The sequence below is a fragment of the Dermacentor variabilis genome, chromosome 3, assembly GCF_050947875.1.
Source record: "Dermacentor variabilis isolate Ectoservices chromosome 3, ASM5094787v1, whole genome shotgun sequence".
NCBI lineage: Eukaryota > Metazoa > Arthropoda > Arachnida > Ixodida > Ixodidae > Dermacentor > Dermacentor variabilis.
In genome coordinates this window covers 238390795-238403420 of record NC_134570.1, presented here as the reverse complement: position 1 = coordinate 238403420, position 12626 = coordinate 238390795, and positions in this window count along the sequence as shown.

Sequence of the window (12626 nt, the reverse complement as noted above, 5' to 3'; positions counted from 1 at the left end):
GAGCATAGTTGTAGGCTGACAGCGTCAGCGCCCAACGCTGCATGCGGGCAGCTGCCATCGCGGGAATGCCTGTTTTCGGGCCGAGAATTGTTTGCAGTGGTTTATGGTCAGTCACAAGCGTGAAGAACCTACCGTAGACGTAGAAGTGAAACTTCTTTACGCCGAATACGAGGGCAAGGGCTTCTTTCTCGATCTGACTGTAGTTCTTTTCGGCACTTGACAAGGTGCGGGATGCGTAGGCAACCGGTCGAACTGATCCATTTATCATTTTCTGCGAAAGAACTGCGCCTATACCGTACTGAGATGCGTCGCAGGCAAGTTGAAGCGGTCGCTTCGGATCATAATGGGCAAGAACTGGAGGGGAAGCCATAGCTGCTTTTATCTCCGTGAAAGCAAGCTGGCATGACGCATCCCACGTCCACTCCGTTGTTTGCTTTAGCAGCCTGTACAACGGCTGTGCCAAAGTCGAGAGACGCTGAACAAACTTGCCGTAATAATTGACCATCCCAAGGAATGACTGCAGTTGCTGCTTGTCTTTTGGAGCAGGCGCATTTAGTAGTGCCAGTACCTTTTCAGGCGATGCGCAAACACCCTCGGCGTTGATGACGTGGCCCAGATAACGGAGCTCTCGTTGAAAGAACGAGCACTTATCGCGCCGGATGCGCACACCGCGTTCCTGCAATCTTGACAAGACTGCTTCCAAGTTACGGAAGTGCTCTCGCTTGGTCTTGCCTGTGACCAGGATGTCGTCAAGGTAGCAACTGACTCCTTCCAACCCTTTCAGCATGTTGTCCATAATTCTTTGAAATATGCTTGGGGCGGACGAAATGCCGAAAGCCAGACGGTTCATAGTATACAAGCCCTTATGCGTGTTTATCGTCAGTAGTTTCCGGGAGCCTTCCGCCATAACTACCTGCTGGTAGGCCCTACTCAGGTCAATCTTCGAAAATTCCTCCCCTCCTGCAAGCGCTGCGAGAAGGTCATCTATCCGAGGTAGCGGGTAGCGGTCTACTTCTAGACAGGGATTGACGGTGGTTTTATAATCGCCACACAGTCGGAGGCTTCCATCCCTCTTCACTACCGGTACCAAGGGCGTTGCGTATTCGCTTGTAGCAACAGGCGTTATGATGCCAAGCATCTCCATTTTCACAAGTTCCGCTTCTACTGCACGTTGCAGAGCAAAGGGAACGCTTCTTGCCTTTACAAACTTCGGCTGTGACCCTTCGCGAAGGACAAGCTCGGCCTGCTCTTCCGTGATGGTACCTAGCTCATCCTTGAAAAGTTCGGAATGGCTTTCTAGCATGGCTTCCAGCTTTTCTTGCCAGTGCTTTGATATTTCTCGAGAGAGACCAAGGTGATTAAAAAAAACTAGGTTCTTCCAATCCAAATGAATATCTTGCAACCATTCTCTGCCGAGGAGTGCCGGTCCTGTAGAGTCCACGACGTACAGGGGAAGCTCCACGCACTGGTCGTTGTGGCGCACGACGACTTTCGCCAGACCCTTCGGTTTTACTATGGCCCCAGTATACGTGCGCAGCTTTAACGATGCTGGCTGAAGTCGCTTACGTGGAAACAACCTCTGGAATTCGCGCCATGATATGACGGATACGGCTGCGCCGGTGTCAAGCTCCATCGTCAGTAGGACACCGTCAACGTTCACGGGTACAGTAAATGGGTCTGCGTTGAATGATTTAAGTGAGACAGACGACTCGTTTCGGACGGACGTGAGCATCTTCACACGTTTCCGGAGCTTTGCCTCCCTAGCTTTCTTTCCTTTCCTGCAGGCGCGTTGAATATGCCCTTTTCGGTTACAATTGTAACATGTATCGCCGATATGAGGGCATGCTTCGCTAGAGTGATTGGGTGACCCGCAACGGAAGCAGCTTGCCGACATCACAGACTGCTTTTCGCCTCGAACCTTATTCACTTCGTACGCCGGGGATGCGCTGTTATGCGTGAACGCCGCGCTAATCGTTGCAGTTTCCATGGCAAGAGCTCTATCTACGGCCTTTTGGAAGGTTAGCTTTTTGTCTTCCGTGAACAACACACGCTGAATGTCCTCGCGGAGCAGGCCGCAAACGAAACAGTCCCGGAGCGCTTCATCCAAGAAACTTCCAAATTCGCAACTCTGCACCAGCCTTCGAAGTTCCGCGACAAATTCGGTAATGGACTCACCGCTTCGCTGTGACCGCTTGTAAAATTTAGCACGCTCTGCGATGACAGACGACTGCGGTGCCAGGTGATCGCTCAGGAGTTGCAGGAGACTGTCAAACTCTCGTTACGACGGTGCGTCCGGTGCCGTCAGCGACTTGAGCAGCGCGTAGGTCTTCGCGCCGATGAGACTCAGGAACGCAGGAACCTTCTTTGCTACTGGAACATCGTTGACCAAAAGATAGGCTTTCAACCTTTCCTCGTACGAGCGCCAGTCACTCGTGGTCTCGTCGAAAGGTTCAATGTGGCCGATGTGACTCATGACTCACTTGGAAGTTTCGGCTGCCGTGATGCCAGTTTCAGGAATTTCACCGCAGGGAAATCTTCGTGGCGGGAAGCTTTTACACAGAGGCCAGGTTCTTCACACTGCGAATTCCGTACGGCGGTCATCCCATCTTCGTCGCCAATATGTCATGTCTGGCATCCAAGAACTGGGCGGCGTAGACGTAGCGTCGAAAGAACGTTTATTCCTGTTACTTGGCAGGCAGCCAACAGGTTACATACTGCGCGCGGTGGGCCCGTGCGAGCGGTCTTTTAAAACCAGCACGGGCTACCCGATAAGAGATAGCCGGGCAGAGAGCATGCGCAGACAGCACGCGATAACACGCGTGCTTGGTTTCGCGCGCACACAACACCCAGTACTGACCCTTGGGGAACACCGGAGGTGACAGCTACAGACCTGGAAGGGGTGTTATCTACAATAACATATTGTGTTCGTTGTGATAAGAAGTTTTTTATCCATGCAGTAATCTGACCACCTCCGATTGCAACCTCCAGTTTTGCAACTAATTTTACATGGCTTACACAATCCAACGCTTTACTGAAGTCGAGGAGGATCATGTCTGTCTGGCTTCGGTTGTTTAGGCTGAGCGCAAGGTCATGCACCACTTCGGTTAGTTGTGTGACCGTTGAGAGGCCACTTCTAAAGCCGTGTTGTTGAGGTATTAATATATGTTCTTGCTCGAGAAATATAGTGATGTGTTCGAAGATAATATGTTCCAATATTTTACAAGATGTGCTGATAAGTGAGATTGGCCTGTAGTTGGAAGGTTCGTTGCTGTCGCCGGATTTATGTATAGGAATCACCTTCGCTTTTTTCCAGTCATCTGGTAGTTGTGCGGACTCGAGTGATTTGGGGTATACAATGGCAAGGTATTGGCTACACCATTCTGCATACGTTTTTAAAAATTCGTTAGGGATATCATCTGGCCCGTTAGCTTTCTTGATGTCGATATTAAGCAACAGATTAAGAATACCGGCATTGGTAATGCTTAATGAATGGATGGTTTTGGGTGGGCAGTGTAGGGAGGGAAGTAAGCCATTGTCTGAAGTGAAAACCGAGAAGAAAAGGTTGTTGAATGTGTTTGCTCGAGCTGTTTTCTCTTCTAGAGACCGTTCGGGTGACACACCTAAACACGGGCGAAAGTATTTCCAAAACCTGTGTGGATTCTTGGTAATGAAGTCGGAGAATGTTGTGCTGAAATATTGATGTTTTGCATTTTTTAACTTTCCTTTGAAGTCAGCGAGAGCGGAGGTCAGATTGTCTTTCAGAGATTGATTCGGCCCTTTTCTTTTAATAGTATGTCTAAGTCTTTTTACTTTACACTTCGCTTGAAGGACCTCACGCGATATCCATGGGTTTTTCTTTTGTGGCTTGCAACGTTTCATCGGGATGAAGTTTGTTGTGCAGTGTAGCACGATTGACTTAAATTGATGCCACAAAGTGTTGACGTCACAACACGTTTCTGAAGCTGTTTGGAGAAAAGCATCAAACTCGTGTGCCAGGTGAGTGAGAATACAGTCATGAGCTGCTCTGCGAAAATCAAGTACAGCACGCTCCAGGTTTAGCTTCTTTATGTTGCCTTCAAGCGAGAGCTTACATTTAGGTATGTCGTGGTCCGATATACCACCGACTATTACCATCTCAATGGCGTGAAGTGGGAAATGGTTACTTATGAGTATGAGATCAAGTATGCTATTCGTAGAGCCTTGTGAGCGAGTTGTCTGGTCGACTACCTGGTTGAGGTTGAAGTTTAGCATTCAATCAGTAAGTACTGCGGATGTGGCTGAAGTGTAGTGCATGGTACTCCAGTTCAGATCAGGTAAATTGAAGTCCCCCATGAGGATCACTCTACAAGTACGAACATGTAATTGCATATACTCCTGCAAAGCAAGCACGCCTTCGGATCCACTAGTAGGGCTTCGATAGACGCAACCAATAAATATACCGGTATCATTGTACAATATTTTACAAAATACAGCCTCCGTGTAGGAGGCTTCGGGGAGTGGAACGAATGGAATATCATTCTTAAGAAGCAGGGCCACGCCACCACCACGAGACAGCCTATCTTTACGGATAACAGAGTAACCTGGTGGAGATATCTCGTGATTGAAGATATCTGGGGATAGCCAGGTTTCAGTGATGGCCACTATATCCGGATTGTGTTCAAGTAACAGTCCTTCCAGGAGTTCTACCTTGTTTACTATGCTTCTCGCATTTATATTAAGCACTGTTAGGGTCTCAAGTTTCTTTGTTAGGGTCTTACATTTGTTTGACTTGGGGTAATGGACGATTTCTTTCGATGTTTTTTTGTAGTGACACCCTTTAATTTTTTTCGTGATCCCAAACGAATACGCGATCATTAATGTAGAGCTTATCATAGGATAAAGAGACTTTTTCGTGTTTTTCCCGATTGGGTTTTGCACTATCCCAGAGCTTTTTTCTAGTCTCCCGCATTTTGCGGCTGAAATCCTCTCCGATAGACAAGTTGGAGCCTTTGAGCTTGTAGCCTTTTCGCAATATCTGAGTCTTATGTCTAGTGTCGAGAAGCCTGAATATGATTGGTCTGGTTTTATTTCTTGAATATCTACCTAAACGGTGGATGCGCTCAATACCAACGGGTTCCAGACCAAGGGTGTTCTTAATTATGTTGTCGTTCACAGCCGTTTCTAGGCTTTCACTGCTTTCTCCCTCTGATTCAGGGAGGCCATATACTAATAGGTTTGCTCGTCTGCTCCAATTTTCTAAGTCTTCGGCTCTCTCTTCAAGTCTTTGCAAGCGCACACCTTCATATCTGTTATCTCACATTCAAAGAATGACACCTTTGCCTCGATTGCTGTTAGCACGTCTAACTTTTGATCCATCTGAACAAGGCGTCCCTCTTTAATATCTTTAATGTCAGCGGCTATGTCCTTAAGTTGTTTGGCAATCTGGTTTATGTCAGGTCCTGGGTTGGATTCTATATCACCGCACAACAATAGCAGTTCTCTCAAATACAATGTGATGTCGATGCAAATCAAAATACAACCGACCGAATCAGCGGAAAGGCGAGTCCGTGGGCACGGCAGCAATAGCAGAAATGGGTCGTTTGATTGAAAGCATAAACCATATCGTCTCACCTGCACAACGAAGACGAACGGATTAGATCCCACCATCGCAACTGCGCTGCCGTGCCAAATGAAGCCGTTGCGCCGAGGGAGGCCTTTTATACAGGTGCTGTGGTGAGGCGCTGCTTGTTGGCCGTGCAGCTGCGCAGGCGCTGTCGAGTGACGTATCCTGCTGTCCCATGATGAGTCGCGAAAACTATCCTGAAGGTGCATATTTTTGACCATGATATCTCGTGCGCCGGTCTGGTTGGCCTGCGCGAAGCTGGCGTGGTCATGATGGTCCGTGCGCACCCCAGCCACGGAACACAGCAGGACGAAGAAAAGCTGCACAACCAAGACGAACGGATTAGATGCCACCATCGCAACTGCGCTGCCGTGCCCAATGTTCAACCTGACATGTTTTAACTTTCTTTTTTTCCACAGAACAATACCAGACTGGAACGACAGTTTACAGACACAGTATGAATAAAAATTGCATAAATTTGTACTTCCTTGTTCCTAATTTGTTCTCTTTTGTTTGTATGCATTCTATTGCCCCTCTGCTTGGACCGAAAGGTCGGCAGTATGTACTAAATAAATAATGGCATAGTCATCAACTTGCGAGCGTACGTTTTCATGCCCTCAAATAGTGAAGACTTATCTTTGCCGCAAGCTGATGAATACCGTCTGAGCGACCTAGCTGTGCTTGCGGTCGAGCAATCTTTTGTCAATTAGATCTTCAGCCTGTTCTCGACATGTTTGATGCTGTGCACAGTAATCGCCGCATACGTATGCCCTGGAATGCCAATATAATAATAATAATAATAATAATAATAATAATAATAATAATAATAATAATAATAATAATAATAATAATAATAATAATAATAATAATACCTTTATTGCCATAACACATATACCGCATTATAATCAGGCCTGTCTAAGCCTACAAGGGCTTGTGGGACATGGCCCTGCAGAATTGGCAAGGCAATACATTGAAATAGGAAAACAATCACATATCAAAGAAAATAATGACGCTGTTACATAAAGCGCGCGACATTAGATTTGGCTGCGCAAATTTATTTCAGTAGTACCTAGAGTTCAAGCTTACATAAAACGAACAAAACATACAACACAGAATGCAAGAATTCAAATCTTTGGAACAATGTCGTCATAAATGTTACCTGAGATGAGAAGGCAAAGTAATGTGAATATGTAACATGTTTAGCCTACAGAGCACGTATCATCTTTTTCAGTGATATTTTCGAAGTTGCTGTGAAAATGCTCTCTGGCAGGTTGTTAAACCGATTAGGAACGTACACACATCGCCGGGCCTCACGGTATCTCGTTGCGGAACGAGGCACAGTGAAACGCAAGCCCGAACTGAGCATGCGCACAGGTTTATGCTCAACTTTGAAATCTGAGTTCCAAAAATGACGTAATACCACTGTTTCAACAAACAATGAGCGGAACGAAGGAAAACCTACGGCGGTAAATATGTTTCGAGAAGAAAGCAGAGGCGAATTATACGCTACACTCTGGAGCATGTTTTTTAAAAGAGCGTCCACCCGGCTCTCCCAACGCGCAGAACAGAAGGCGAAAATTGTGATGCCATACCTTAATATTCCGTATGCAAGAGCGTTCACAATTGTTTTTTTGACTGAAAAAGGAACTATACTTTTACAGTGATAGAGTACCCAGGCAACGCTTCGGAGTTTACTGCATAAATACCCTAAATGCGATTCCCACGACAGGTTTGAGTAAAAAAATACGCCCATGTATTTTATAGACTGCACATATTCCACTGGAGTATAGCTACAATGCGAACATGACTTATTATGCAAAAAGATATGTTCATCTATCAACGTCATCTTTAAGGGATTTCTGAAGCAAATCAACTTTGTTTTTGAATTGTTGATTACGAGAACATTTCTTAGAAAACAAATCAATTACGTTATAGACATCTTTTTGTAACATATTGATTGCTGATTTGTAGCATAAATGCTTTGCTAGCAGAACGGTATCATCGGCGTATTCAAAAATTGTGCATTTTGAAACAGTGGACGCAAGGTCATTCATGAAAATATTAAAGAGTAGCGGGGCTCTGATGGACCCTTGAGGGACTCCAGCTTTAATAGGCAAAATAAAGCTAGAGTGATTACCTAATGCTACTGTTTGCGATCTGTTCGATAGATAATTTTTCAGGATGTCATGAAATGGCCCCCGGAAGCCCAATAAATGTAATTTTTTCAACAAAATGTCGTGGTTAACTGTTTCAAAGACTTTACTAATATCTAGGAATTATGCAATGCTAAACACATTTTGGTCGAAAGCGGAAATAATTTCATGCGAAAAGGATTCTAAAGGTAAAGTAGTACCTTTACCAGAGACAAAACCAAACTGATGAGGGGACATTATCGAGAACTTATTTATGAAGGAAAGCATTATTTCCAAAAGAAACTTTTCTAACACTTGGGACAGTATAGGCAAAATGGATATGGGTCTATAGTTTTCAATTACATCCTTTTTTCCTCCTATGTGAAGTGGCTTGACTAAAGCAGTTTTGAGTCTTTCAGGGATAGAAGAATCGTCCAGAAACCCGTTAAGCATAAAAAGAAGAATGCCCGACAGGGTTTCAAAGTTTCTTTGGAGCATGCGCGCTGAAAGGCCATCAAGACCCGGAGGTTTGTTCTGTTTGAAGCTGAAGATAATCCTACTTAAATCAAGTTCCGACAACTTCGGCAGGAAGGCTGAGGCAGATATAGATTGATGAAGCGTGCAGTCCAGAGCATGCCCTTGACTAGCTCCGTCAGACGAACGAGCAAAATGACGGTTAAATAGATTAGCCGTTGTTGTGGCGTCGTTCGAAAAGGAATGAATGGCAGATCTCGAGTCTGCTTTTCCTCGAAGGTGGTTTATTAAAGACCAAGTCTTTGCTGGGTTTTTCAAGGCTAGGTTAAATTGATGTAAAAAATACAGCCGTTTTGCTGATCTAATGAGGGCAACTACCCTGTTTCTAGCTGCTGTGTACTCAGTGCGAAGTGTTACATTTTGGGGGGAACGTTTCGAACGTTTCCACAAGACATCTCTTTCCGCTATAGCACGAATTACGTTAGCATTTAGTCAGTTATGATTTTTTCGGCGTTTTCTTGTTACAGTTTTCTTTTTGCCAAATTTTCAAAAGTTTGTATTTGTTCACAAAAGCAGTCCTAGACATGTGCAGCCTTTCTGTTCATTAATGTAGACCAATCAATTCCCTGATTAGGTCATCGAGCTTACGCTGGTCTATTATAGAAATCTGAACGCTGCTAGGCGAGTCCTCTGCGCAAGCGCGCGTTGTTAATGGGGTTGACGACACAAAGTGACAAGCCACAAAATAATGATCTGCCAAACGCTGTTTTATGACACATGAATCTAAAGAATAACTTGAAGTACGAACCAAATTATGATCTATGCATGAACTGACTATATGCCCATTTACCAGGTCTTCTCTGGTTGAAATATTGATCGTATTTTCAATCCCGTGGGAAGCTAAAAGGGTTAAGTAGTCGGATACCGCACCCTTTGTGTGACAAAGAGCGGTTATGTTGAAGTCTCCAACTAGGCATATTTCATCCACCGGGTTGACTCGTTGTAAGAAGGCTTCCAATTCTATTAAAAAGCGACTGACCCTATTTGATGGAGGACGATAAAACGCGAATACAGATAGCGGGAACTGCCCCTGAGCCACTTTGATAGCAAGACATTCGGCAAAAGTGAATGAAACATCGATGTGTGACAAGTCATACACGTTTTTGACGAAAATAGCAATCCCTCCTCCTCGCCAATGTGATCGTGTCACAAAGTTAGGTTGATAACCGTGTAGAACAAACGTATCCAGGCCTGTATCTGCGACGTTAATTTCTGTTATAACAAGCAAATCCACAAAACTAAGTGTTGAAGTGACAATCACTTTAAATTCGTCCCAGTATTTCCGTAAGCTTCTAATGTTAAGAAAAATAATTATGAAGTCACCTTTCGACTTGTGACTGCAGCTGTCACAGAAAGACTGAAAATCGGGAAACTCTTGGCAGGTGCTTGCCATTATGTTAGACAATCTTTTCAACGTCTGCTAGCATGTTGATTCGAATAAGAGTCGAGGATTCATCTTTCTTTGCAAAAATTTTTCCGGCTTTGACCCAAGTGAATTTGTATCCCTTTTCTTTGGCTATTGTCCTTACTCGCCAAAACAATTCTCGATTTTGCTTGGTTAGTTTGCATTGAAAAATAGTTTTGGCAACTTATGAGAGTGATGGAGCTCCCGCAACTTGCCACGAACCTGGAACCATCTTTCCTTAGCTGTAGCAGATGTGAAGCGCACCAGGACTGTGGGAATCGAATCGCGTTTTCCTTGTAAGCGATGAACAGCTACAACATCTGATAGGGTGAAATCCGCCAATTCCAGTTTATCAGCGAGCTGCCCCAACGTCTGCTTCAAGTCTTCGTGATCGTCTTGACGAAGGCCGTGAATTTCCAGATTAGCATTGCGGCTGTATTGCTCCCTGTCATTTTGAACACCGTGCAGACGCTGAAGCTGCTCTGCCTGAATTTGCACTGTAGAAGATAGAGCGGCAATCTCAGATTCGTATTTTGCATTTTGAGTCCTAAATTCGTTTAGCTGAGTGATAACCGAGTCGTACTTATTCGACATAAATACCACCGCTTCCTCCAGATGGTCAACGGACTGAGTTAATTTCGAAAAATCTTCTTTGAGGCCTAGAAGAGTGTCCATTTTTTCAGTCAGGAATGGTAAGCAGAGAAGACTCTCTTTTATGTCCTTGAGCTCAGCCGCCAGTGACCCATTCGGGATCGCGTTATCGACTACATGAGAAATGACAGACTGTGACGTGGCTCTTTGTAATTCTACAGGTTTTGCAAATCCAAGCTTCTCTTTTAGACAAACCCATTGTGGTGAACGTATTTTGGGCAATACCAGAGCAAGATTGGCCTTTGTGATAGGAATGGTTACAGCTTGAACACTTCATTAACTTTCCGTCAGTGGGCAGCTGTTTGTGACACACAATGCAATTTTCATCATCACCCGACATGCTGCTTTCACGAGGTAGCAACTCAATTGCAATCAACAACCAAAAATTGCAGTCGGCGGCGATACAACCAACAAAAAAAAGTAATAGTGTCGCAACACTCTACCTGTTAAAAACGAGGTATCAGGCTTGGCCGAGGGTATCGCCGCCAACTGCAAGGAATCGTGAGCCTCCGGCCAAAATATATAGGTTCCCTCTCTGCCAGAATTTCCAGGTGAGTAGACGATTGTCGCTGAATCCAGAGATTAGCAACCCAGTCCTGGTGTAGCAAAATGATGGACCGGTCCTGCGACGCTTGACGAGAATTCCGGAATTCAGGAGTAGCCGCGGGGGCGGTGGCATGAAGAATCGGCAAACCAGTTGCAGTACAGCCCCAACACGTTCCCGCGGCGCATCTGTAATCTGTTAAAAACGAGGTATCAGCCTTGGCCGAGGGTATCATAATAATAATAATAATAATAATAATAATAATAATAATAATAACGTCCCGCAGCAACCGCCGTCGTAGCTGCCAGCTTGTTGCCTCGCAGAAAGCAGCCCAGAGCGACCACTATGACGAGCAGGGGGGCGAGGCAGGCACTTTTACGTTGATGGCAGCCCACAGCAAGAAGCGACGCACGCGCACGAGCGTTGCCCGGGGTAGCGCTGCAGTAGTCTTACGAAAAAAAAAGGTGCGCATGCCTATTGGTCGACAAGGAGAGGACGTCGTCCACGTCCCGCAGCAGCCGCCGTCGTAGCTGCCAGCTTGTTGCCTCGCAGAAAGCAGCCCAAAGCGACCACTATGACGAGCAGGGGGGCGAGGCAGGCACTTTTACGTTGAGGGCAGCCCACAGCAAGCAGCGACGCACGCGCACGAGCGTTGCCCGGGGTAGCGCTGCAGTAGTCTTACGAAAAAAAAAGGTGCGCATGCCTATTGGTCGACAAGGAGAGGACGTCGTCCACGTCCCGCAACAGCCGCCGTCGTAGCTGCCAGCTTGTTGCCTCGCAGAAAGCAGCCCAAAGCGACCACTATGACGAGCAGGGGGGCGAGGCAGGCACTTTTACGTTGAGGGCAGCCCACAGCAAGCAGCGACGCACGCGCACGAGCGTTGCCCGGGGTAGCGCTGCAGTAGTCTTACGGGGAAAAAAAAGGCGGTGCGCGTGCCTATTGGTCGACAAGGAGAGGACGTCCCGTCCCGTCCCGCAGCAGCCGCCGTCGTAGCTGCCAGCTTGTTGCCTCGCAGAAAGCAGCCCAAAGTGACCACTATGACGAGCAGAGGGGCGAGGCAGGCCAATAATAATAATAATAATAATAATAATAATAATAATAATAATAATAATAATAATAATAATAATAATAATAATAATAATAATAATAATAATAATAATAATAATAATAATAATACTTTATTGACACAGAAATTCCGCCAGCACTAATACATAATAGGCTTGCCAAAGCTGCATTGGGCTAGAACGGCAGAGCCCACAGACATCGTTAAACACAAGGTAATATCGCAGATATTATAACTCGGGATAACTCAGGAAGATGACCGTAGTGTTGAAGCAATGAACGACAATTTTATGGGCATTATTAAGGAGTGTGCAAGTCGATCGTAACTCCTTTAGACAGGATACCACAAAGCTATCGCAGGAGGCGAAAGATGTGATCAATAAACGCCAATCTATGAAGGCCTCTAACCCTACAGCTAGAATAGAACTGGCAGAACTTTCGAGGTTAATCAACAAGCGTAAGACAGCTGACATAAGGATGTATAATATGGATAGAATTGAACATGCCCTCAGGAACGGAGGAAGCCTAAAAGCAGTGAACAAAAAACTAGGAATAGGCAAGAATCAGATGTATGCGCTAAGAGAAAAAGCCGGCAATATCATTACTGATATGGATGGCATAGTTCAAGTGGCTGAAGATTTCTATAGAGATTTATGCAGTACCAGTGGCAACCACGACGATAATGAAACAGAGAA